This window comes from Planococcus citri, chromosome 4 (genome assembly GCF_950023065.1).
Source record: "Planococcus citri chromosome 4, ihPlaCitr1.1, whole genome shotgun sequence".
Classification (NCBI taxonomy): Eukaryota; Metazoa; Arthropoda; class Insecta; order Hemiptera; family Pseudococcidae; genus Planococcus; species Planococcus citri.
In genome coordinates, this window is record NC_088680.1 from 14,675,150 (window position 1) to 14,702,563 (window position 27,414).

Consider the following 27,414-nt stretch of genomic DNA (forward strand, 5'->3'; position numbering starts at 1 on the left):
TAATAAAAATACAAAATATTAAATTTAACAAAACATCAATATTACAAAAATTGCTTGAAATAATAAAAAAGTCCAAAAAGTCCGAAAATACAAGTATCAAGTGTATTGACAAATTTACGAAAATCTCTGAAAATGTATGCAAAATTATACAAAATCAGCAAAACATCTCAATGACTTCTTTTCGATGGCTCTTCAACTAGGTACATGTATCCCCTTCATGTTTCTTTTTCATTCTTTTTCTGTAATTGAAAAATGAAAAATTATAACGTGACGTTGATACGATTTCCATATTTTATAGGCTAAACTTGGGACAGAGGTGGGTAAAGGTACGAATTGAAATGGGTTGGTTATTGGACCTAATTGGTACTTAATTTCGTTAATCCAGTAAATTATGCAGATATAGAAGGGATATACTTACTTACTCACTTACTTACTATTCTTCTTCACGTACTGCCGCTGCAAATATAGTACATAAATGTACTTTGAGATTTCGAAACATCCAAAAGCATACGTTTTGGAGACCACTGCGTACTTGAAAATAGGCTCGAATCGTTACTAGTATGTACTTGCACCTAGCAAGGGTTTCTTTAATAGAAACTAGCCGAGTAAAAATTCGGTCCAGTAACAACAAACTGACCATTGAATTGCACTACGTTCATTTCATAAAAGCCTTTGTTTCGGAGTTTTTTTCGAAACTTATTTTCAGATTCTGGGTGATTTTTTTGAAAATTTGGAAATTATAAAAAAATTGTTTCAAAGGTGAATTTTTGATTTTTTTTCATGAAATATAATTTTTTTCGAGTTAATTAGACCAAAATGAACGATTTCTTCAATTAAATTTCCACACTTACACAACTATACCAATTTTGGGCAATTTTAGAGTTTCCAGGGAATTTTTCAATTTTTCCATGAACTTTATAATTACGACCGAGAAAGTTGCCAATCAGCGCTGATCAAAGTGATAGGGGTGTCCAAGTTCATTTTTCGCCTTTTCAGAGTGATTTGAAGATCTTAGAGAAAATATAGGAAAATCGTTGGAGGCTCTAGAATGACCCTCGTAAGTAGTAGTTCGTGATGTATGGAAGTTGAATATTGAAGAAACTACGCACATTGGTTCAATTTGCTCAAAAAAATGTATACTTATATTTCATAACAAAATTTGAGAAATGTCTCCCAAAACAGCTTAAACTTATTTGAATTTTTAAAATACCCAAATATTCGCCAAAAATATATAGAAGTGAGCTTGGGCATCTGAAATATGTATTATGGTTACAGGAGGTTCAGGATGATTTATTCTATCGATGTAACTTGGTTTCGTTCAAATAGAGAAATGTGACTTCTAAAAGTCTTTTTGTAAGGATTGAGGAATAATTTTCGTTTTTCTCATGGAAATAAATACACGAGAGTTTGACTACGTAATCATTTTGCGAGGGTAAATCTTTCATGAATTTTGGGTTTAATAAATTAATAATTTACTAAGTACGATGCTGGTGTCACATTTTAAAGAATGTAGTATATGGATTTTGGCTTTGAAGCTCACTTCATTCAAAAATCGTCCAAAAATCGTGGACCGCGAGATTGGGCCCAGTAATTTTAGTCAATGACATTTTCCCGATCAATATGCAATTGCGTATGAAAATTTAACTCCAGCGTAATTTCTAATGATCAATATTTTGTGCAAAATTCTTCATCTGGTGCAAGTAAGCTATGTTTTCAACAACGCACACATTTCGGGAGACGATGTCACTTTTCCGAAATTTGATCGTAAGCTGGTGACGAATCGGTACAGACATTTCAAAACGTTTATCTAATTCAAAAAATATTGATGGAGTTGATAGGTAAATACTTACTTACTTATTTTGTTGAAGTGTGTAGCGAAATACATTCATGAAATACAAAACTTTTGAGTGGGCAAAACCAGAGTTTTAGACAAGAAAAATCTAAATCGAAGGTAATTTTCTGAAAACCTTTCCTGGTGTGTGATGATTTTATGAAAAACTATCTGAAAAATAAGCCCAAAAAACAAAAAATGTATAATTCTGCACGTTTTATTGTAAGTTTTCGTTTGCCAGGGAGAGGGGGGTGGCCTTCTTCGCCTCCTTGGATACACCACTCACACTGTATGCCATCTTCTTACCTACTTATTCTATCAAAGACTTGACAGCTAAATATCATTTTTAGTGGACTAAGTAATCTGCAAAAATAACGTCAAGATATGTTACTAGAAAAGTGACCAACTTACTATGGCTTGTTTCGCCCCTCTTCCATTTGCGTAGAACTAGACCATGCTTTGAACAACTGAGAATTACACACTCCTGGCGCAGAAACCGCCTTGCTCTTTTAAGCTACCTACTTGTTGAAAAATTATTCCATAGTTTTATAAGTGTAGAAATATGTTTCAATATTTTAACAAATTCACTACTCAGAAAGCCTAAATCCTGGTACAAAAACCGCCTTGCTTTTTTTTTAGAAGCTGTTCCATTATGATCTGTTCTAGGAATGGTCTATCAACCTCTGAACTGAAAATAGAACCCCCCTCCCTTCAACCATATGATAAACTCCGATTCGAATGAAACTGAGATAGGTGGAAAGAGGTCCTTTAGAAAAAAAATCTCCTAAGTTTTGAGCTGCTCAAGTTAATTCTTTGATTTTTGGAGAACATTTGAACTTTGAAGTTTAGTTTACATACTTTAAACTGTTTCACTCGGAAAACGAAAAAAAAAACTTGAAAATACCCATCTTTCTAGCGTATCAACTTCAGGAGCTAAAATTTTGGACAAAGAGAGACTTCTAGATACCGGATTGACTCATATCATCACTAGTTCATTTTTATATGTATGTAGTATAGAGAAATTTCAATTTTTCGAATTCACCCCTAACATGAGACATCTACATATAAGTATAGGTAGTCAAAAAATTCAGTATTCTCACTGGACAGTCGGATCTGGCCAATGATGATATATGAGATGATCCAAAATTTTAGCTCCTGAAGTTGATACGCTGAAGAAATGCATATTTCTATTTATTTTATTTTTTTTCGTTTTCTGAGTGAAACAGTTTTACAATATTGTGGACAAAAAAAAACTTCAAACGTTCGCCAAAAATCGAAAAATCAACTTGAGCAGATTTAAAAAGAGAATGGTTCTTTATTGAGGTACTCTTTCCACCTATTCAAGTTTTATTCCAATCGGAGTTTATTATATTGGTGGGGGGGGGAGCTTCCATGTGAGTAAAATTTTTGACAATTTTAGTAAAAACAATTTTTTTTGAGCAATCTTGGCGAGAATAGGACAGTTTGACAATTTTGGCGAAAGTTGGTCCCTTTTGACAATTTTCACCAGAAATGGACACTTTTTGAAAATGTTGACCAAAATGGTCACTTTTTAACAACTGTGTCGAAAATGGTCACTTCTCGACTATTTTGCCTAATATTGACTTTTTGATTTCGGAAAATTTGGGGGAAAAAATCAGAACTTCATAAGCAAATTTGGCAAAAAAAAAAGAGGGAACCTTTTTTTTTGGAGATTTCGGAACAAAAAGAAGACTTTTCAAGCGCGACAATCAATTTTTTTGGATGTTCAAATATTCAAGTTTTAGAGACAAAAATAACGCCAAGATTATTTACTAGAGAGTAGAAAAGTAACTACTTACTATGGTTGGTATAAGTCTAATTAGAATTTTTAGCGCTGAGTTTCTACATGCGTCATTTTTCCTGAAAAGACAAAAACCCCAAGGGACAAGGTGCCTCTCAGATCAGATAGAATAGTTTATATGGGTGTCAAGTACATTCAGCTTGGCGTTACCCCCTTTTCCATGTCCATACTTCTATTGTTGGTTGTCCCAGGTGAGTTCCTTCAACTCTGAACCTAGTCACTGCTTTGAAAGACTGAGAATATCGCACTCCTGGCGCAGAAACCGCCTTGCTCTTCTAGCTACTTACTTATTGAAGAATTATTCCATAATTGCTTAAGTTTGGAAAGTTCTTTCAATTTTAAGTAAATTCACAACTGAGAAAGCCTTAAAATAGCTCCTGGCGCAAAAACCGCCTTGTTTGTTTGGATATTTTTTTTTTGAAATATTATTCCTTTATGAATTGTTCCAAGTACATATGTTCTATCAACTCTGAACTGACTGACTGGAAAGGGACAGAAGTGATGGTCGCCGATCAAAACGAAACTTCGCCTAAATATCGTACAATGTATATGAAAGAGCAACTTATTCAGTTTTTCTGCAATGGGTCTAATCTGAAAATTGATGGGCAAGGGTAGATATACGAATTTTCCAAAATCCAATTTTTAACACTGGTTTCTGGTACAACATTTCAAGGCAGACAAATAAGCGTTTCTTAAAGAACAGCCCACATGTGAAATTGAAGGCTCTGCAGGCAAATGAATTTTCAATGGTGCCGCAAAAATCAAAATTTATATTTTATCAACTATTTTTTCTGGTTTCTTCAATTTAAAAGCGAGACAATTTCACGAAATTACATTTTTTGCTCGTCTTGTACACACGAATTTATCTTTCAATTTGACGAAGGTTCACCAAAGTTCAATTTCTTACAAAATTTTTATTCTTCATTTGCCAAATATAATTATTGCTCGTACCGCCTTCAGTTTTTGAGATGGGCAATTTCGTAAAAAAACCTTTTTTGTTCGTCTCAAAAAATTATCCCAGAATCCATTGTCAAAAATTGGATCTTCGAAAATCCATATATCCTGCCCTTTCAATTTCCAAAGCAGGCTAATCGCGAAATAAACTGGATATCTAATGCAAGTTGCTCTTCATCTATGTACAACACATAGGCGAAGTTTCGTTCTAATCGGCGACCATCACTTCGGTCCCTTCGCCTGACATAAGTAATATGCAAAAATAACGTCAAGATTTGTTACTAGAAAAGTAACCAACTTACTATGGCTCGTTACGGCCCTCTTCGATATCCATGTTGTACCGATTAGTTAGTTGGCTGCGGTGAGCTCTTTCAACTCTGAACCTATAGCCACTGCTCTGAAAGACTGAGAATGACACACTACAAATTATTCCATAGTTTTATAAGTCTGGAAATTTCTTTCAATTTTTAATAAATTCACAACTCAGAAAGCCTTGAAAAAAGCTCCTGGCGCAAAACCCGCCTGCTTTTCTGACAATTTTATTTTTCTTATTGTACATACATAGAAGCAATTCAATTATGATCTGTTCTAAGAATATTCTATCAGCTGTGAACTGACAATGGAACCCTCTCTCTCTCTCCCTCCCTCCCTTCCACCACATGATAACTTCCGATTAGAATGAAACTTAGACAGGTGGAAAGAGGAATCTTTCGGGCTCTAGGATCAGTATCTGGTTCGGACCATCGTATTTGGCTCCTGGCGCAGAAACCGCTGTGCTTTGGAGTCACCTTTTTTGAAGCTGTTCTATTGTTATTTGCCCCAGCCGAGTTTTTTTTGGACTTGTAAGACCTATCCAGGTATTCTCGAGAAATAAAAATAGTGTAAAAAAGGGAGTTGAAAATAATAAGTTTTAAATCCAGCTTCATTAGAAGAGCTGTGTCAATGTCATTCACATATGCACGTGTATTTGGAAAAGAGCCAGATGGATAGAAGGGTAAATGGTTGTATTTCTATACCATCGAGTCGCAAATCTCCTACGCAAATCGTATGTGTGATGCTACACCATCATCGTTCGAATCGAGTAATATACGCACATGCTACGTAGTACATACATATACGTACATCTATGCATAGTCGTATACCTAAACCTTCACAATACACATTCAACATATGCAACCATATACACCAGCAACGCCAATCCGACCGTATAAATTCCAACTCTCGCATTTATTATCTCTCGTACACGACTGCCTGAGGCTGAGGCGTAAATCGTGCACACGAAGAGGGGAGGGAGTCAATTTCCACCATGTACCAAACACAGCAGTACGATGAAGAGAAGAAACGAAGAAAAAAAAACCACATAACAACCTCGATTCCATCTTGTAAATATATTTACGCGGCTCGAAATTTTATCGCTATTAAATTATCGTCTGTCGAGCGTATAGCGTAGTTACGCGCTTCGAATCCGTATCCTGCTGTACCCAGCACCACGTGTACGAGGGGTAAAGGGAAAGGGATAAGTAAAGGGGCAACAGGGTATATGCAAGATTCGCGTAAACGCTATACGACTTGGCAAATAGCGAGAATCGTTTCAATAAAAAAACCAAATACCATTTGCGCGCCGCTCACTATAAATCCCATCTTCATTACTTTGTCGTCATGCTTATACCGCAGAACCCCCTGCTTGGTTAGCTCATCTTCTTCGATACGAAGAGCTTATTTTATAGCACTTACATATGTAGTTACTATGATGTACATACGTATAGTATAGATACGCACAGCTAGTTTAACAGATAGGCAACCAGGCTTACATAATACATCGTATACGTTACATCGATATGTACGTAGGTACGATTTTATTTGGGTAGTTTTTATTGCTCGAGATGGAGGCTCCTCGATCCTTTTTGTTAACCTTTTTTTCTGCACATCATCTTTATGTGTAACTAGGTATAGTATGAGTCGACCTTCGCAAGCAAACATCTTCTCACCTTAATGTAAGACTTTTAACGTGATGTTGTGTGTGGTTTTTTGATCCATTCGATATAGCTCGCTTGTCCCTCCTTCCCCCTTACTCCAGTTTCTTTCTATCTGTGGTAACTTTTAGGGTGCTTAGTTGCTTACGTATATAGAGGTATTAGTTTCGATGACTAATATTACCTAACAGCGTTCTGCCGCTTGTCAACGATAACTTAGGTAATTAATTTTTTATGGTGAAATGTTCGCCTTGGAGTATAACTTTGCAACCTATTTTGGTTCAGTGTTCGTCTCTCTCTTCTCTGTGTCGTTGTTTGTTCAATTTGTTGCCTTTCTTTCGCCACCCCACTGATTGAATTTGGATGCGGTATTCAACAGATGTTACGTGGGTGTGAACAGCTATGTTGTTGTGGCAATGACATTGAGAACAATGAATATGGATGGTTTTGGATCAATGACGATTCTCCAACCTACATTTTTTAAAGCGGATTATTGTAAAATATGCCGCGATATGCTCATTGTTTTTCCACTCAGTTCTTGCTAATTTAATCTATATATTCATAAAAATTCGTAAAAAGGAAAACATTAAAAAAAAATTACTTACTGTAGAAAATAACAGCTTGAACCACTTAATAGATCATTCTCACACGTATTTCTGTTTATGAATCATGACAATTTCACCCAATAGATATGAGTTTTAGAATGATAAAGTTTTAAGATTTTGCTGGACAACACAGGAAAAATTCAAAATTTCATGAATGACTACTTACTCGTACTTATGTACGCTGATAGTTTAATCATTTTCCCATTGATTTTGATTAATTAGGGTATTTGATTTTTCAATAAATTCTTTGCTAGTTTTGCTGCTTTTCTGTTGAATTTTAGAAATTCTTCGATGTTTAAATTTTCTATTAGGTATTTCACACTATTTTGATATTTTTTTTTCAAATTAACTTCAATTTGTGAATTTTGGGAAGAATTGTGTCATTTTAACCGTTTCCTTGGAAATTTTGAGAAATTTAATAAAATGATTTGAGCAATAGGTATGTTTCAACATTTAAAAAATTAGAGGACCATTTATTTTCAATTTTTTTGACCTTTTCAATGAATTTTACCACCAATTTCACTGGTTTATTTCTGTTAAATTTAAGCAGTTTCTCGATTTTATGTAAACTTATTGCTTAACGTGCAAGTAGGTACGAGTTAGATAGGTAAATATCGAATAGCATAAATTTCAAAATCCATACTCAGCAAAAATAAAAGACTACTTACTATTTTTCAAAATCCAAAATCACTATCAAATTCTGTTAATAAATGATTTGAGCAACTACTATATTTTTTGCTTACTTATTGGCCGAATCTCCACAGATTTATTTTAATCAATGGTCGAGAATTAGTAATATGGTATTCTAATGGTTCTCAATAGGTACTTTTCATCTTGATATTCCCATTTGAAATTACATTTTGGGTTCACAATCATTGGTTCTTCAGGTGTTTCTTCTTCTTTGGAATTGTAACCAAAATCATGTCGACTTTTTTATTTTCCTCTCCAAATCAGCAAAAATAAAAGGCTACATACTTAGCTATTTACATTTTGGTTTCATAATCATTGACTCTTCAGGTGTTTCTTCTTCTTTGGAATTGTAATCAAAATCATATCGACTTTTTGATTTTCCTCTTCATTTATATCACATTTTTCAAGATGAGAGAAGAATGCAGATGCCATCAAGTCTCCCATACAGGGTGCCCAGAAATATCGAGCACCCCTAAGAAAGTTTTCTACTAAAATCCTTTGGTTGATCACAGTGAATGATAATGATGATAGCACATGATTGGTTGTTGGATTGGAGAGATAACATTCCACCAATCATATGCATCAATTCTATTTCACGTTGCCAACCTATATTTTTAATGAAAAACTTTCTTAGGGGTGCTCGATATTTCTGGGCACCCTGTATCTAACTTTTAAATTAGGCTGACTGTTCATTTTACAGTTCAGCTTCTTCATAATCATTGTTATTGTCTTTTACTTAGATATGTCACACTGATTATAATAATTAAGACCTAGACAGTAACTCTGGACATGGAAGTCATGTTTTTCCTCATTTACAAAAATTCTGGTTGGGAAAAAGTAATGAAAATTACTTACTTGTATATCTGGAGGACGTTTTTACTCCACACATTAGTATGCAAAAGCGTTAATTCTTGGCCATGAAAGTCATGTTTTTCCTCATTTATAAAAAGCCAGGTTGGGAAATGGTAATGAAAATTACTTACTTGTAGATCTGGAGGATGTTTTCACTGCGTATTCTTTTTCCGTAGTTCTCTCAGCAATTTTGAACAAACTAAAGTAGGACACTATAACAGGAAGTAATTACGAGTATGTTGGTCCTCCATTTTATTACAAAAGCGTATTTTTAATAACTTGAAAATTATGACATTTACAAAAATTTTACAAGAGCCCATGTTTGTAGAAAATAAAAAAATATTACCAATTATGCTAAAATTTTGAAATTTCATGCTATACATAGAATTTAAAATATCGAAAAAAATTCAAAAAAATAGTAATCAAAATTTGGTGATCTTACAGCAGGAAATTTCAAAATTTTGTAAAATTGGTCATATTTTTTTCATTTTTTACAAAAATGGACTCTTATAAAATGTTTATAAATGTCATAGTTTTTGAGTCATAAAAATACACTCTAGGCACAAAAAATGGCGGACTGGCATTCTCCTGCTCTAGTGTCCTATACTAAAGTGTGATCACTTTTTGGAATCCATCATCAACACATAGTCAGGGTCGGTTTTCTTTACATTTTTTTGTAGTAAAAACTCTCTTGCAATCAGCGAATTACCTTTTGCTAAAGTACATACGTAATTAGAATTCTCTGTTCTTCTCTGTTCGTGTTTTTTTTTTGTAATATGTTTGATCAAACATGAATAATTTTTTAAATTAACAGTAAATACGTCACAAAGAATATGACGAAAGATTGAAAAAAATTAGGCAATATTCGAATTCTGTGCCTTCAAATCAACGACATCAATATGCCACACTTTACTGTAGGCCTTAAAAATTATTTTTTGACCCAAAGTGGGAGCCCTTATGTACTTATGTGTACCCCTTCTTCCTTTTCAAGAGTGTTGATATCCCACTTTGATAATCAATTTGCCAAAAAAAAGGATGAACAGAACGATAACTTAGAATTTTGAAAACTTGTTATACCTACTTAGTCATAGCTTTCAGGTCATATTCCCTCGTTGTGAAAAGATGAACTTTTACCACGAAAGCTCACTTTTGAATTTTTCAAAGTTTACGATTAATTAAATAATTTAAATAAAAATTTTTAATTAAGTTTATCTATTTTTTTTTTAAATGATCAATTCAACTTCAAATCAATTACATATACCTAAACGTAACTTGATAACTAATTAATTTAACAAATAAATTTACTTACTTCTCAGTGTTTATTGAAATTTTGATGTTTGTATCCTTCCCTCTCCGAAGGGCGATTGGTACTTCATTTTGAAAATCATTTCTAAAAAATGGTGGTAAAAATAGAGTTCATAACCTTTTCAAATTTTTAAATGATAACTTCCCAGTAAAATTGTGAAATTTTAATTTCAAGTTTTGAATCTCTCATCTGTTATTTTTAAAGCTACCTTACTTTTAACCTGTTTTGGAATTTTGGTCTAAAAGGAGCCCTGTGTTACCTTTCCTTTCATCAGAAGTGTTAATAATTACCACTCAGAAAATCACTTTTCCAACAGAAAATGAGAAAAAAGAATGAATTCAAAATGTTCTCAATTTCCGAATTAGAATTATTGTGACAAACTTTTTGCCTCCATTCTTCTTATCATAATATATTGTGAAAATTTGAGCTTTCATGTTGGAAAATCAGATTTGAGTTTTACGAATCTTAATTAGGTTACTTACTGATTTTGAATGTCTCATAAGGTCACGTTCCGTATAAAGCCATATATCGCGCTTTTCAACATTTTTTTTTTCGGATTTTAATCAAAATTGGTGGTCTTTGTGTGCCTTTCTTCCTGTTTAGGAATGTCGATATCTTCCCTTGGAAAATGTATTCTTCAAAGAAAAAAGAAAAAAATGATGTAAATTTTCAAATTCTCAAAAATGAAAGCTTCAATCTTTGAAGTTCTGTTTCAAATTTCACACTCGAGTGGTGATAATAATATTGATTTCCCCCCTCCCCTTCGAATTGGGTGAGCCAATTGTCGTTACTGGACCATTGAAGGGAACCTTTAAAATAAAGTAACGAAACACCCAAATCTTTTTCTTGGGGTTTTTTGCATTTGCGGATTTTTTGAACAAAATTATTGTGTTTTCCTTTTAGAAGTTCAAACAAGTGGAGCTGAAATATCTTCCTTCCACGAAATTCAAACAGATGACAGTTCATAGCACGAAGTAATAATTGAGAAATTTTTTGATGTTTTTCTCTTCTGTCTTCATCAGCAACTGTGTGGCTCCTTACTACGGATTTCAGATTTCAAATTCCCTTTTCTTCGCTTCTCTTCTTATGAGTTTTGGAAACTCATCTATTGGTTGCTAAAGCCTTTGTTTATTTGGAATGAGAAGATTCACAGCAAGTAGATGATTTTTTGAAAAAATTATACGTAGATGGACGTTTGCGCTTGTTTTTAATAGGTAATGCATTGAAAAATCACGAGGCTTTTGAGCAATCCTGTGGGTTGAATGTAAAAAAATACCTCGTTCGAGTGTATTTTTGTGAAGAGTTTCAAAAATAGGTCAGGATAATAAGTAGATATGATTACAAGCAGGTGTCGGAATTGATGTAGTATGTATTACATACAATAGTGTGAAATGAAGAAGGCACGTTGAAGATTTGAGCCTTCGTTCAAATTTGAGCACAAGTAACTTTTGGCGAAGAGCCAAAATTGAAGTGAATAAGCAACTGATGAACGAAAATGTACGAACAAATTGATGAATAATAATTGTCATTGATGAATAGGTACAATAGCAAAAAAAAAAAAGACAATTCACCAGTAAAATAGTCTAGCACAGGGAAATAGTTCGGCAACATCCTCCGGCTCTTCATTTTGAAAATCCTTGGTACCGGTGCCGGTACCTGTTTGTGGGTTGAAATATTGTATTACCTTTTCCCAGAAATCCTTCTCTTTGCATCCATGTACTTTCTTCCTTAATATTTACAATCATTTTTTCAACACTACTCCCACGCAATGATAAAGAGTTGATACTCGAAAAAACTCTGCAAATTACAAATTATTAGTCTGCAGTGTAAACACAATTCATTGAATTATTCTTGTCTCAGATACCTGCTTCTATTTTACACTGCATAGTTTTGAGAACCATTTTTCTCAAATATTGTAGAAAAATTAAGAAATTTGCGCAAACGTCCTCTAACACACTAAAAAAAAGTCCATCTTTGCACCGATCTTCAATCTTCATTCAAGAACTAAGGCTTTATGTGAACCAAAATCATTCTCATTTTTTTCTCTGTGAAATCAATCTACCTACTTTGTGCTCATATTTTTCTCCTCTATTTTCTCACAGTTTGCCAAAAGGTTGATTTTTTGACCAATTTTTATTTTTTTTGTGTTTGCTAAATAATTCATTCGATTCCATTTAGTTTTTAAATTGAGCTGCGACCAAAAATGAATAGGGCCCGAAGCGACTAAGGAGCACACATTCTGAATTTCCGTATTTTTCAATAACGTGGAAAAGACTCGATTTTTGCATCCTCTTGGATTTCCATACTGGTTTGAGTATCTTCTTCACTGCATTATCAAATGTAGGAGGACGAATTTCTGTTATGATCTTGATATTTATGATATCACAATATTGTCTTTTTTATTTTCACCGGAGGAGATGGTAAAAATTCGAGTCGTTTTCACCTTGAAAGGAAATATGTAGGTACATAGACATACCTACTTTGAGGTGCTGATAGGGAATAAATGAAGGTAGAAAAAATGTTGCTTTTTAAGCCACATGACGTAATTTTTTTCGTTTTGTGAACTGTGTTAGATATGGAAGCATTTTAGCACCACTTGTTTTGAACTACTGAATCTGCTTTCTGCTTTTGAATCGCAATAATTTTAAAAAAAGGTACAACAGAATTAAGAGCTAACAAAATTTGGATTTGTCAGCATTATTTTTCAAAAAAAAAAAAAAAAAGAACAGAAAAAAACAAAATAAAAATTACTTTATGGAATAGAGTTGGGATTAATTTGTGGTAGGGAATCCGAAGATTCGTCCAAATGTAAGTCCATGTTTTCCAACTTTTATGTGAAACCATACATTGTGTTGAAAGAATTTCCAAATGTACAATCTACATTCATTCATATTTTTAGGATTTGAAATGTCCTCAAGAAGCACTAATTCAATGTTTGGCTTAATGGTTGACATTTTTCATCCATAATTTTGCACTTGCGATGAAGAGTTTTCAGGAAAATGATCTCAGAATCGTTAAAAAAATAATTCTGGTACAAATTGAAAAAAGAAACCAAAAAAAAACAACAATTCGCTGTACAATTTTTGTTCAGCGATGGCCTTTGAAGAATTTTCCAAACTTTTTTCTCTGTGTTATTTTTATCATACTTAACTATCGTTACTCATCTTGATGAAATTAAGTGTGGCATATTGTTTGTAGTGTTTTGAAGGATGCTGAGTTCGAATTTGAAATAATTTTTCAATCAACCCCCCTAAATTTCTACAGAATCCCTTTATTTTAATCCCATTTTTTCACATTGCGTTGCAACTATGGCAGAAACTGGCGATTAAATTTGTATGTTCTCTATCAAAGTTTAATTATAATAAGAGATTTTTTCACCCATCTTTTTACCTTAACATGTGTATATTGGCTTTGAATTTAGATACAAGTACATAGAAGAATTGTAAAGCACATCCGGAGAAAAAAATTTCATTCCTATTGGGAAAATTAACATTTCTTAGTGCTGGAGAAATGTAAGATTTTGTGTATGTCCTTTTTTGAGAACGATTTTTTTTGCATTTTTGATCATTTTTTGCTTCATTTGTTTTTGTTTTTTGAAGATTAGAGAAAAACTTTTGATTTTCTTTCATATGTCTTGTTGGGCTACATCACACTAGCTTAACTAATTGGAAATTTTCGAATTGGTCGATGTTTACTTGCAAAAGTTTTTATTTCACACTTCTTTTTTTTTCCATTGGCGTTACGGATGTTTTGATTTTTTCTTATTTGGCTCCACTACTGCGAGTATATGTAATTATTTTATTCAAACTCAGTTGTGTGATCCAACAAAGAGGGTCAGAATCTCACACTGGAACCATAAATAGCGGCAGTTTTTCATTTTTACCACCCTCTCCTCTCCTCACCATTACAGTTGGCTTCAAGACTTTTTTTTCGAACCTATTTTGTAGCCCTTCCCTTATTTTTAGTGTGATAATGGGCAAGTTTTTGTTCTGAACATAGCCATGTGACCCATTAAAGTGGGTTAGAGTTTCATGCTGAGATCAAAAATAGAGTCAGTTTCAATTTTTGTAGCCCTCCCCTTATTCTTAGCATTCTAATGGTCGGGTTCTTGTTCTGAACCTGGCCATGTGACCTACCAAAGTGGATCAAACTTTCACACTGAGACCAAAAATAACAACAGTTTTCACTTTAAATTTTCTCTTACCTTTTTAGCTCCTCAAAACTTGACTTGAGCATATGTGACCCGCTCTGACAAAACCGACCATTTTGACAAAATTTCAAAAAATGTTTTTTTCTCAAAAATCTGATCTTTCAACTCAACCCTTAAAACTCATTTCAAACATCATTATTTTGGACACTTTTTTTTGTCGAAACGGTAGGTTTTGTCAGAGCGGGTCACATATATACCTGTCACAGAAGGTTAAAATTTCACGCTATGAGGTCAAAAATAGTGACGCTTTGTTGATTTTTCAATCCAGCTCCTTCTTTATTTTCTCCTTTTGCGACCATTGTTGTCTGTTATACCAAAAGTATATAGTCTTAAATAATTCTAGTAAAAATCAAAAAATCATTCTTATCCTCTCGCTATAAACTTTAAGCACCTTAGAAATTTTGATAAATTTAATCTGGTTTACGTTCTATTGATCGTTCTCTGAGGTATATCTCTCTTTTTCGACAACCTTCTCTTATAATGTTACTGAGATTTTTTTACTCATCTTTTCATCTAACATCTGTACATTGGCTTCAGATACATGTAAAATAGAAGAATTGTATAGCATGCCAGGAGCAAAAATTTTTATTATTTTGGAAACTTGACATTTCTTAGTGCTGGAGAAATGTGACATTTTCTGTATGTGCTTCGAGAACGATTTTTTTGCACTTTTGATCATTTACTTCATTTGTTTTTGTTTTTTGAAGATTAGAGAAAATTAAGTTTAGATTTTCTCTCATACATATCTCATTGGGCTACATTACACTAGCTTAACTAATTGAATATTTTTGAATTGGTCGATGTTTACTTGCAAAATAAAAACCTTTTTTTCATCTAGCGCGTAGCTTGGACAATTTCTTCATTTTTTTTAATTTGCCTCCGCTATTGGGTATATGTATTCATTTTATCTAAACTTGGTCCTGTGACCCATCAAAGAGGGTCAGAATCTCACACTGAGACCATAAATGGCGGCAGTTTTTCATTGTTACCCCCGCTCTCTCCTCTTCTCATTATACTGATGACTTTAAGATCTTTTTTTCCAACCTAGTCATGTGACCCAAACTTCACGCTGAGACCAAAAATGAGGCCAGTTTCTATTCTGTAGTCCTCCCCTTATTGTAGCATGGTAATGGACACTGGACAGGTTTATGATCAGAACCTAGCCATTTGACCCATCAAATTAAATAAAAACGGGGTTTACTTTAAATTCTCTCTCACCTTTTTATAGCTCTTCAAAACTTGACTTGAGCATATTTACCTGTCACAGAGGGTTAAAATTTCACGCTACGAGGTCAAAAATAGTGACAGTTTGTTGATTTTTCAATCCAGCTCCTTCTTTATTTTCTCTTTTCTTGACCATAGCTCTCCGTTATACCGGAAACATAGTCTTGAATAACCTAGTAAAAATCAAAAAATTATTCTTACCCTTTCACTAAATTTTTAGCACCTCATTTATTATTTTGCTCTGCATTATTAGTTGGTCTCTAAGGTATGTTCTCTCTTTTTTGACTCCCTTCTCACTTAATACTTCAAAACATTTTTTTTTTTTGAACCTACTCATGTGACCCATCAATTTTAGCGTGCTAATGAATGGGGGTTTGTTCCAAACCTGGCCATGTTACCTATCAAAGTGGATCTAAATTTCACACCAAGACCAAAAATGGCAACAGTTTCCACCTTGAATTTTCTCTCACCTTTTTAGCTCCTCAAAACTTGACTTGAGCACATTTACCTGCCACAGAGGGTTTTAGTCACGCTATGAGGTCAAAAATAGCGACAGTTTGATGGTTTTTCAATCCAGCTCCTTTATTTTCTTCTTCTGCCACCATCATTGTCGGTTATACTGAAAATATAGTCTTGAATAGTTCTAGTAAAAATCAAAAAAACATTCTTACCCTTTTGAGTGTAAATTTTGAGCACCCTTTATCTATAATGAGTGTTAGTGAATAGTTGTAAGCACCTTATTCGATGTTTTGTGTGGTCTACGTTCTTAGTTGTTCTCTGAGGTATATTCTCTCTTTTACGACTCCCTTTGCATATAATGCTTTGAAACATTTTTTTCGAATCTAGTCATGCGACCTTTCAAAGTGAGTTTGAATTTAACGTAGAGATCAAAAATGGAGTCTGTTTATATTTTGTTCCCCTTTGTACCCCTCCCCTTATTTTAACCTAGCCAAGTGACCCATCAAAGTGGGTTAAAATTTTACACTGAGATCAAAAATGACAACGGTTTCTACTTTAAATTTTTTCTCACCTTTTTAGCTCCTCAAAACTTGACTTGAACATATTTGCCTGTCACAGAGGGTGAAAATTTCAAGCTGCAGAGGACAAAAATAGCGACAGTTTCTTGATTTTTCAATCCAGCATATTCTTTATTTTCTCCCTCTTTCTGCGACCATCGTTGTCTGTTATACTGAAAATATAGTCTTAAATAATTCTAGTAAAAATCAGAAAATCATTCTTACCCTTTAGCTATAAACTTTAAGCACCCTAGCTATATCGAGTAAATTTAGTCTGGTGTAAGTTCTTTTAATCGTTCTCTGAGGTATGTTCTCTCTTTTTTGACTCCCCTCTCATATAATGTTACTGAGATTTTTTACCCATCTTTTCATCTAACAGATTCTGTACATTGGCTTCGAATTTAGGTATGAATGTCAAGTAGAAGAGCTGTATAGCACGCCTGCCAGGTGCCAAATTTTTCATTCCAGTTGGGAAACTTAACATTATTTTTGGTGCTGGAGAAATGTGAGACTTTCGGTATGTACATCGAGAATGATTTTTTTTGTGCTTTTGATCATTTACTTCATTTGTTTTTGTTTTTTGAAGATTACAGAAAAACTTTCGAGTTTTTATCTTCGAGTTGGTCGATGTTTACTTGCGTAGCGTTCATTGTCTTCATTTTTTCTTATTTGCCTCCGCTATTGGGTAGGTATATGTAGGTATTCATTTTATCCAAACTTGGTCGTGTGACCCATCAAAGCGGGTCAGAATCTCACACTGAGACCATAAATGGACAGTTTTTCATTTTTACCCCCCTTTTCTCCTCATCATACTGATGACTTTGAGACATTTTTTTCAAACCTAGTCATGTGACCCATCAAAATGGGTCAAAATTTTACGTTGAGGCCAAAAATGGAGTCAGTTTCTATTCTGTAGTCCTCCCCTTATTCTAGCGTGGTAATGGGCAGGTTTTTGTTCCAAACCTATCCATTTGACCCATCAAAGATTGTCTCTCACCTTTTCAACTCCTCAAAACTTGACTTGAGCATATTATTTACTTGTCACAGAGGGTTACAATTTCACACTATGAGGTCAAAAATTGCCAGTTTGTTGATTTTTCAAACCAGCCCCTTTTTAATTTTTTCCTGTGACCATCGTTGTCCGTTATAGCAAAAATAATATAGTCTTCAATAATTCTAGTAAAAATTAAAAAATCATTCTTACTTTTTCGCGGAGTTCCTTCTCATGTATGTAATGCATCAAAATGTTTTTTTTTTTCGAACCGTGTCATGTGACCCATCAAAGTGGGTTAAAATTTCACGCTGAGATCAAAAATGGGATCAGTTTCTATTTTTGTAGCCTTCTCCTTATTTTAGCCTTCTAATGGGCGGGTTTTTGTTCCGAACCTAGCCATGTGACCCATCAAAGTGGGTTAGAACTTCATGCTGAGATCAAAATGACAGTGGTTTTCTCTTTAAATTTTCTCCCGCCTTTTTAGCTCCCCAAAACTTGACATGACTTGAGCATATTTACTCATCACAGAGGGTCAATGTTTCACGCTATGAGGTCGAAAATAGCGACAGTTTGTTGATTTTTCAAACCAGCTCCTTCTTTCTGTTCTCCTGCGACCATTGTTGTTCTTCATACCGAAAATATAGTCTTGAATAATTCTAGTAAAAATAAAAAATCACTCTTACCCTTTCGCTAAACATTTAAGCACCCTTTCTCGGGGTATGTAGCTTGGTTTGTGTTCTTAATCGTTCTCCGAGGTATGTTCTCTCTTTTTCGACTCCCTTTTCACATAATGTTACTTCGCAGGTTTACCTCACAATTTCATTCGAATGATTGATACCTGCCTTCCTAAATACTTTCGCGAGCACACACGCGGTAAAAATGGGCGCGAAATTGAAACTTCTGGGACCTATAAAGGAGAGACTTAGCTTTTAATAATAAACCATAAACGTGTTTTCTCATATTCATCCTTGCGAATGGTATTTTTATTTCCATTAAAGCGAAAGCTCCCCGTGTGGTACTCTTTTCTTACCTATATATATACATACGTGGAAGGTGAACTTTGTAAAAATCGAAATATCTTCTACACACTTCGATTTCAGTCTACTATGTTTCCATTTCCGCAAGCTCGCGATAAACGAGCCAAGGTGTAGTTTAAATTCGAAGATATTTCGCTATGGTGGAATTTTCCCCATTTTGGTTGTTATTGTTTTTAAGATTTGAATTTGATTATTTCTTGGTACATATTTTTGAGGATATTTTAGCCCTTGTTTTGTTCTCGGTTTACGGATTTTTTCCATTTGGTTGATTTTTGGAGAGAGATTTGAAATATATTTTTATCGAAGTTCTTTTTTTTTTGGTGAAAAAAATTCAAGATTACTTATTTTTTTATTTCGAGTTTGTACATCATTAATTTGAACCTGTGTGATTTGACCCTGTCTGTACAAGGATTTTTCGTGTTTTTTTTTTTTTTTTTTTTTTTAGCAAAAAAATTTGAGATTTCTTACTTTTGCATTCTGGCTTCTGGCTTCTGGGTGGTGGTTCTCATTTCTCACTTCTCACGCGGATTCTTGATACATTCAACCGGTACATTCTTGATTTATAATAGATTTAATTATAAAAATTCATATTTTAGGTAGTCAAAGGCTTTTGAAAAGTGAATAAAGCTCAGGTGAAAATCAACACCGTATTCCTCTCCTTTCCCAAGTACTCACTCGACGATTCGAAGGCGTCGCAATTACTCTGCTGGGGAGGGGAGGGGGACACACATAATCGAGTATTTTTTGCCAAAAAGTAAATAGATTCGATTGACGAGAACCGAGTTCCCTACAATACACGTACGTATAGTAGTATTTTTCAGCGATAAAATCGCGTTCGTTTTTTTTCCCCAAATGAAGAGAAAGAGAAAGAGTAAACGCCCAACATTAAACGTCACCAGTCACTCGATTTTCCTGCTCTTACGTGCGAGTGGTTTAATTTGAAACCGCGAGCGTTTTCCGGTGGTTTGGCGCACACTTTTGTACTCGTAGGTAGGTACATCGAATATATGTGTGCTTGTGTTAGAGTATTGTATTTGTAGTCAAGTGTAACGTTCGAATGACTTTTATCCATTGTTGTTACCATCGTCGAATCGTGTCATCGGTGCTGTGTTTACTTACAATCAAAATTCACGGCGGCGTTTTTTTTTTTCATTTTTATTTATTTATTTACTTTTTTTTTTTGGTGGCCTTTACCTCTTTTTTTTTTGGAGTGATTTGCGCCCATTCTTCGTTCCCTTTGAGCTTTGTAGCTTGATGCTCGCAGTTTAACAAGGTGTTTTCTAAAGCGAGATTATTGTTATTATAAATACAGCACGTGCAAGTGCAAGATCACAACACGATGCTACTAAGTCTATGTAGTATATAAGGAAAAAAGGAAAATTCTCACTTCCCTAACTAAACCTTTTGGTAATTGGAAGCTCGTGATGGGAAAGTTTATTACGCTTTTATCGTTACGCCGCCGAAATAAGAGATGAAGTTGAAGAGATGGGTGATTAGGAGGGGGAGTGACGAAGAAGAGAGGCCATTACATGTACTTAGATCGTGTGGAGTATGCCATGGGTAGGAAAATGGAAAATTACTAACTTAGTACTTTTGTGTGCTTATAATCATTAGGTGCATTGTAATGACATTCGTGAATTGGATCTAGTTTTGGTGAATATACAATTTGGTTTCAATGAGAAACAGCATTTGATCAATTTACCTACCTTATGCCATTAAAAATTGCATTTGCTTTTTATGGCCTGGGGAAGGGAAAGCATGAGTGGTAACGGAAACATAACAAGATTATAAATTCAGTTAAAATAGCGATTTATCGTTCCAAAAATCGGAAAAAAATCGCAAAAAAATCGAATTCTCTTGAACTGTCCCTTTTGATGCAAACGAAACTAACCCAGATCGAAAGAGCATGTTCTAAAACCACCGCGATTAAAATATAGGGGACTGAAGTTCATTTTCGGATTTGATCGAATTTTTGAAAATTAAAAAAAAATGAAAAAACCTTTTTTTGAGAGCAATTTACCAACTTTTTCATTAAATTAAAATTTTTTGAAACAAAGTGAACCAATCCAAATACTTTTTTTCGAGTCAATTCCCACGTATATCAACATGTTGTTACTAGTTCGGGGCCATTCTGGAGCCTCCAGTGATTTTTTAAATCTCCACGAATTCTAGATCATTCTGGGAAGGTATAAAATAGACTTTAGCATTTATAACTTTGTTCTGTACCTATTGGGTACCCTCTCGACTCACCATATTAGTTGAGAATCAGTCATTTGTAGGGAATGCTATTGAACAAAAATGAAAATTTTTACTCGATTTGAATAATTTAGTCCTCCAACTATGTGTTTAACTCGTTATTTCAGGGAGACTAATTGCAGAAGTAAATTTTTGAGAAACTTAGAAATCTTCCCTTCTCCCCCCTCCCCCCCCCAAAAGTGAAAAAAATATTTGAAATTTTGATTTTTTCCATTCTTTTTGGTAATTTACATATCGGTCAAAAATTCATGTCTGAACTTGGGCTCCTGGAATTTTGCGGTAATAACCAGAAACGATCGAAAGGGTATCGAATGGGCACTGATTAAAATTACAGGTGCTTAAATTCATTTTTGACCTCTCCAGAGCGATTTGAAATTTCTGAAGAAAATTGAAAAATCGCAGGAGGCTCCTGAATGGTCCAAAAATACTAGTTGTCAACGTGTGGGAGTTGAATCGAAGGAATTATATTCACATTAGTTTGCTTTACTTGAAGAACATTCACATTTCATAAAAAATGTTGAAAATCTCCCTTGAACCGTTTTTTTTTCAATTTATTACATTTTCAAAAATTCTCCAAAAATCATAAAATGAGCTCGAGAACTTCAAATTTTGGTTACGAAAATTTTGGGGCATGCTCTTTCGGTTTAACTTGACTTGGTTCAAATTGGAGAGAAAGAGAGTTCAAAAGTCTCTTGTAAATTCATTTGAAAATCTGGTTCTATTTTTTTTTTTACAATTTGATGTGGAACCTTTAGAAACGATGAACATTATGAAGAGAAGGCAGAATCTTCAATATTTATCCCTTAAAAAATAAATTTTTCGAGCTTTTCGAGGGCATTATTGGGAGCCCAACTGGAAAAAAATGTTTAAATCAAGAGATTTTAAATAATCACCGCTTGTTTTACTTTCAATTTTAGTGCGCATGTTTTGAAATTTTCAGCTGTTGTGGTATTTCTGCTCTAGGTAATTGTTTAAATTACAGTGATTTCTCTTCGAAAAAAAAATTACAATTTGCAAAATTGTATTCCAATGAGTCCATCTTTTTCATAAGAATAGTCGGCTAAGCATGTCCAGTAATAGATAAATTTGATGTTTTGAATCGATGGAGCGATCAGAGAGAAAAAAAGAAAGAACAAAATGTTCATTATCTAGATAAATCTCATCTCAAAAAATTGTTCGAGTCGATTATGAATTTGAGTGTATTTAATGTTTTCTTCTGTGGTGTGCCTAATTATCTGAAATGTATTCATTTATTTCCTTGCTGCGCGCTTTTTTGTAGGATTTATGCATGTGTAAAAGTAAAGCTAATCTTCGAAATCGAAAATTTTTAAATTTGAAATTTTATCAGAAAAGATTTTTCTGTCGTTCCCCCTTTCAGATTGGGAAAATCAAAAATGCGAAAAAATTCAATTTATCCTAGTTTTTTTATTAAAATGTTTCTAGATGAATAATCCCATTTTCAAGAAAAGCCCTTCTCTTAGTCTCTCAAGCTTGATCCATCAGCATGAGAGAGTTCTTAGGTGGGATTTTGTTTTGTTGAAAAATGTGTATTATATGAAACGAAACCTTATAATTTCTGAATCAAAATTTTCCTAAATGACTCGCTTCTCCAAAAAAAGAAAAAAAATACCTTACCTGATTTCTCAAATGAAAAAGGTACTTACACAGAACTTATATTTCATGTTTGTAAATTCTGAAAAATAAAATGTATTATATCATGTTGCATTGTGATAGGTCAGGAAAAAAAAATCGACTGATTCACTAAACATGTTCAGTATAGAAACGTTAATTTTAAATTGAGAGTGTCTCAGAAAAAAGTCAAACTCTGAAAAGCTCCTACAGGGAAAATATCGGTCCTCGAGGAAAGGGTATTTTTGAATGACTCAGTTCCAAGAGATAGTACATAGGTATCTGAGATTTTGCGGCGACCAAGTCCATTGCCATCAAATTCCTATACTCGTTTAGGGTGTTCTACTGGGCGATGGAAAATTTTTCAAATTGCTTACCTAAAGCGATACTGCTAGTACTACTAAGACTTCCTCTTGAAATACTGTAGCCACTGATGGGGCCTGAATCGGGAAAATTTCTCCACTTACAATTATTAAAATGATATAGAAAATTATTTGTGGGTAAATTCATGTTTCAAAAATGTTTTTTCTCAAATATTTCTCATTGACCATGCAAAATCATTGAAAGATGTTACTTTTTGAAACTGGGGAAATGTTTTGGAACCAATGGTGCCTGTTTTTTGATCATTAGATATTGCCGATTTTGAAAATTCGAGAAAAATATAATAGTTAGGTAAGTGGGTACTCATTAGACTCAAAAACTTGATAAATTTTAATTTTCGAAATTGGAGTTGCTGGCCAGAAAATTGCCACCACTGTTTTTCAAAATGTTTTTCCAGTTTCAGAAATTATATTTTTCAATGCATTTGGATAATAATGTGAATAAATTTAGAACAGAACATTATTGTATCTACATAATTATGTGTTGTTGTCGTCTTGGTTGCCATTTTTTGCTCTTTAATTGCGATAAATATGAAAACATCTTACTGTCAACCTGATTTTGAAACACTACTTGCATATTACGTTGACGATAAAATCGGGAAAACTTGAAAAAGTGGTAGAAGTCTTGAAAATTCCAAGAAAATTTAAAATTTTCACTCCAAAATTAGAAAGTTTTGTATAATCAACCACCTGTAGCTATTTCCTATTTCTATTCTAATTTTTCAATTACAATTTCTGCTGTAAAAAATTACCCACAGTACCTAAAAAGGTGATGAACATTTTGATATCAACATTTTGAAGTCGATCTCTTCTATCAAAATAGCCTGCTAAGCCTGTCTAGTAAACTTGGCACGTATTTTGAGGTAAAGGGGGGCGATCAGAGACAGCCAGAAGATGAAGAAATGTTCATTTTCTCGATAAATCATCAAAAAATTTCACCAGTCGACTGTGTGAATTTTAGCATATTCGATTGTTTTCTTCTCTGGTGTAATCATCTGAAATTCATATTTTGCTTGCTTTGCCAACTTCTTCAAAAACTTGGTTAGGTGACTGCAGATGGTTACAATTTTCACGTGTTGTAGTTTCATTCGACTGTTTCTCATTTTTTCGTTGGAATTCTTCTGAATAGGTAGTTCCATTTCTGGGGAAAATCTTTTTGGTCTGCCTAAACAGCGTCGCTCATTTTTTATGTAGCCCTCAAAGTTGGAAAAAGTGAAAATAAAAATTGAAAAATCAAGTCAGTGAAAACCGTTGAACCCTTCTAAATGATGAAGCTTACCTCGTGCACTCAGTAATATTGATTCCTTCATGAAAAAAGGCCCCCAAAATGTAAAAAAATGGAACGACTATATTATTTTTTTTTCAATTTTCAATATCTGTGTTAGAAATCTCTAGGTGATGAGGGGAGAAGATGGCCAAGTTCCACTTCTTCATCATATAGGAGGGAGAAGGGTGGGGAATTTTAATGATGCTTTATTTTTCCAATGCAAATAGATTCAAATCCCACGATCAGAATGTAAAAACGTTAACATTCCAATTTTTTTAGATTTTTTTGTATTTTTTGAAATTTTGGAAGGACTTCTGACCTATCTAATATTAATTTAGGAAAGATAGTAAAAAATTTCCAAAGATTTTTTTTCTTTGTAAATATTACCAGAAATTTAAGGAGGTAGAGCAAAATAATCACCTTTTCTTTTTTTATGTAAATATATGAGGCATAAGATACATATAAAGCAGACTTACAGAAGATCAGGTGCTTAGTACATACATATAATAAATGGTAATCCAATTTAGCCTTTGATTGATTGCGGTTGCGTGTTTTTCAATCCATATTAGATTGAATCGCATTCAAAATTATTTCATTTCCTTTTTCCTGCAAAAAGTAGAATCTAAAAGAATTCAAATTGAAGTTGAATCTAAATTTTCTTCTATTGACTTTAGACAATGTAAAATATTGTTATTATTGGCCTTCTGTGGTTCACTTTGTGCTGACTTTCAAAAAATTTGTAATATCGATATCATTTTGAAAATTTGAGATATCGATGCATCGATTTCCAAACACATATCGATACCGATACTTATTAATATCTATTCGTACCCATTTTCATATTTCATCCCTAGAAAATTCAAGTAGATTTCTGTGAATGGCCAAAACACAGCGCCAATTTTCCCTTCAATGTGGACATCGATTTTACATCATAGAGAAGTTAAAGTCGATTTCAGTTTTGAATTGATGAAACGATCAAAGAGAAAGAAAAGGAACAAAATGTTCATTTTCTCGATAAATCTCAAAAAAAAAAAATGTTCGAGTCGACTATGAATTCAAGTACATTTAATGTTTTCTTCTGTGGTGTGCTTAATTATCTGAAATATATTCATTTATTTGCTTGCTTTGTCTACCGCCACTGCCGGAGCCTCAGTAATAGAAATGTCTTCTTCTGCAATTAAAATGACATCTAAAATTAATTCGTGGGTAGCCTAAATTCATGTTTCAAAAAAAAAAATTCTCAAATATATATATACTTAATGAAATATGCAAAATTATTGAAAGATATTATTTTGGAAACTGGAAAAATATTTTGGAATGCAATGGTGCCTTCTTATTTTTTGATCCATCGTTATTGCCAATTTGGAAAATTCGATAAAATGATATACTCATCATAAGATTCAAAAACTTGATAAATTTTTAAAATTTTTGAAAGTGAAGTTGATGGCTAGAAAATTGCCACTTCCCAGTTTCAGAAATGATATGTACTTATTTATCGATGAATTTGCATAATTGTACCTGATGGGAAAAATTTGCAAACAGAACATTATATAAATGTGTTAATGTTGTCTTGGTTCCCATTTTTCACTCTTAAATTGCGATAAATAAATATGAAAACATCTTACTGCACACCTGATTTTGATACACTATTTACAGAACCGTTGGTTGTCGAGAAAATCTGGAAAACTTGAAAATGCCAGGGAAATTTAAAATTTTCACTCCAAAGTTAGAAAGTTTTGTATAATCAACTAAGTATAGCTATTTCTACCCTAATTTTAATCACAATAATTTCTACTGAAAAAAAATTACCTACAGTTCTTAAAAAAGCTGAATAAATTTTACGTAATATCATAATTATGATGTCGATATCTTCTATCTGAGTAGCCTGCAAACCTGTCCACTGAATTTAGTAGGTACATATTTCGATCTAGAGGAGTTAAGTGATCAGAGACAGACAGAAGAAAAATAAATGTTCATCTTACCGATAAATTATCAAAAAAATTCACTATGTATTTGACTGTGAATAGTATTTACATTCGATGTTTTCTTCTCTGGAGTTGATAATCATCTGAAATAAATTCATTCATATATTTGCTTGCTTTGCGAACCATCAAAAACTTGATTGTTGATTTCGAATTTTGTTGACTTCCAGCTGTTGGAGAGACATAAATTGTCAAAATGAAAAATAAATAGTCTCATTTCTGGGAGAAACTTTTTTGGTTTCCCAAAACAACGCCGATCGTCTTTTATGTAGCACTCAAAGGAAGCGGCCTCTTCTGTAATTGGCTTCCTGCTGTTGGAGAGACCTAAATTGTTGAAATGAAAAATAAATAGTCCCATTTCTGGGAGAAATTATTTGATCCCCCAAAACAAGCCGATCGTTTTTTATGTAGCACTCAAAGTTGAAAAAAGTGAAAAGTAAAAAATGAAAAACGAAGAGTAAAAAAACCGTTGAAACTTTCCTAAATAGCCGGTTTTCCTAGATGAAGCCTGCTTTGTGCGCTCAGTAATATTGGTCCTTTCATGAAAAAGGACCCTCAAAATGTAAAAAATGTATGTAAAGACATGGAACGAAGTCTGGATTTTTTTTTCAATTTTCAATATCTGTGTTAGAAATCTCTTGGTGATGAGAGGAAGAGATAGGCATTGTCCTACTTCTTCATCAAGATTTTTCTTGTATTTTTTAAGATTTCGGAAGGGCTTCTGACCTATCTTAATATTACATAATTCAGGAATGATGAGAATTTTCGAAGACTTTTTTCTTCATAAATATGTACCAGAAATTTAAGGAGGTTTTGTATAAGGCATACAAGCCCGTATCCAGGATTTCCCCCTGGGGGGGTGATGAATGACTCATAAGTAGGGGACAAAAAACACAAAATTCTCAACGGGCTCATATGCATAAAAATGTCAATAGTAGGCACATTTCAGACATTTTCATGCTGAATTTCAGCTTGAAGAACGTGTTGATCAAAGTGAGGTTTTTGAAATTTATCCAGTAAATTGTTTATACTTATTTATAATGAAACTCAGACATGCATGAGCGAAGCGAGGGCAAAATTTTGGAAATGTGTCAATCCAAAGAGTAAAAAATACTACATTTCTGATTGTAAAATTGATTTTTCTGGATTTAACTTGACACTCCTCACGTCCTCAGACTTGAATTAGTAGTTTGTTCAACTAGGGAGCGATAGTGATTTTTGACAATTTTCGAGGTTTATTGCCCAAGCGTCGCGAGAAAAATAATTCAAAATTGTCAAAAATCATTTTTACTCCTGAGTTGGATAACGTATTTTTCGTTATGAGGGAGAAAAATCCCAGTACCTATTCAATTCCAATAATGATCAGTAAGCTGGAACAAAAGGAGC